General features: G+C 40.9%; 1 protein-coding gene across 1 annotated transcript in view; it reads left to right on the plus strand.

Annotated features, from left to right (window-relative positions):
• The window catches only part of ARHGEF26 (Rho guanine nucleotide exchange factor 26), a 137,217-nt gene that overhangs the window by 92,049 nt on the left and 43,541 nt on the right, over positions 1-1,627 (plus strand). The window lies entirely within an intron of this gene.

Raw genomic sequence — 1,627 nt, forward strand, 5'->3', positions numbered from 1 at the left:
GTGGCACAGTGAGTAGAGTGCTGGCCCTGGAGTCAGGAGGGCCTGAGTTTGGATCTGGCCTCAGACACTTAACACACACACACACACACACACACACACACAACTAGCCCTGTGACCTTGGGCAGGTTTCTTAACCCCAGTTGCCCTCCAAAAAGGCAAAAAAAAAAAATGCTTTATTAACTTCTGATTCACATCATTCATTTCTACAAGATTTTGAGTTACAAATTTTCTCCCCGTTTTTCCCCTACCCACCGCCCCAAAATAGCAGTTCCACAGGATATCCCCTCCTCCAATCTGCTCTCTCCCATATTTTCTCCCATCCCCCTTAAGACTTTTCCAGTGGATCTCTATGCCCCAGTGCCTGTATATCTTACTTCCCAATTACATGTAAAATAGTATTAATAAGAGTGTATATATATATTTAAACATTTGATTTTAAACCTTTGAATTCCAGATTCATTCCCTTCCTCTCTTGACACCCACCATTACTGGGAAGATAAGCAGTGGTTGTACATGTGTGGCTAATGCAAAACAATAACATAGTAGATATATTGTAAAAGACTGACTATATTTCCCTCCCTCCTATCCCACCTCCCACTGGTTCTATTCTCTACTTTGATCCCATCCCTGTTCAAAAGTGGGTGCTTCCAACTTCCCTCCCTCTCAGCCTGCCCTCCCTTCCATCATTCCCCCTCTCATGCCCTTCCCCCCTACCCTTCTGTAAGGTGAGATACCCTATTTAGTATGTATTTCATTCCCTCCCTGAGCCAAATTCAATGGGAATAAGGTTGACCCATTCCCTTTTGCCTTCCTATTCTTCCCCTCCATTGTGACCATTTTCCCTTGCCACTTCAATATGAGATAGTTTACCCCATTCTGTCTCTCCCTGTCTCCTCTCATTATATTCCCCTCTCACCTCTTCATATCACCTTTTAAGTATCATCCCTTCCTGTTAAATTGGTCCTGTGCCCTCTTTCTATGTATGTATACCTGTAAACATATGTGCATCAACCCTCATATATAGACATGTATATATTTCTATTCCCTTCAGCTACTGAGAACGGTTTCATAAGTTACAATTATTGTTTTACCATGTAGGAATGTTAATAGTTCAACGTTGATAAGTTCCTTATGATTTCTTTTCCCTGTTTACCTTCTCATGCTTCTCTTGCTTCTTGTATCTGAATGTCAAATTTTCTATTCAATTCTGGTTTTTTCAATAAGAATGCTTGAAAGTACTTTATTCCACTGAATGACCATATTTTCCCCTGAAACACGATACTCAGTTTTGCTGGGTAGGTAACTCTTGGTTTTAATCCCAGCTCCCTTGACCTGTGGAATATCGTATTCCAAGCCCTTCAATCCCTCAGTGTAGAAGCTGCCAGATCCTGGGTTATCCTGATTGTGTTTCCACAATATTCAAATTGTTTCTTCCTGGCTGCTTGTAATATTCTCTCCTTGATCTGGGAATTCCAGAACCTGCCTATAATATTCCTAGGAGTTTTCTTTTTCGGATCTTTTTCAGAAGGTGATTGGTAGATTCTTTCAACCTCTATTTTGCCATCTGGTTCTAAAACATCAGTACAGTTTTCTTTCAGAACTTCCTGGAGGATGATTTCTAGGTTCT

Source organism: Petaurus breviceps, unplaced genomic scaffold, assembly GCF_028583685.1.
Source record: "Petaurus breviceps papuanus isolate PSGF00001 unplaced genomic scaffold, PetGlider_PUasm1.0 173, whole genome shotgun sequence".
Classification (NCBI taxonomy): Eukaryota; Metazoa; Chordata; class Mammalia; order Diprotodontia; family Petauridae; genus Petaurus; species Petaurus breviceps.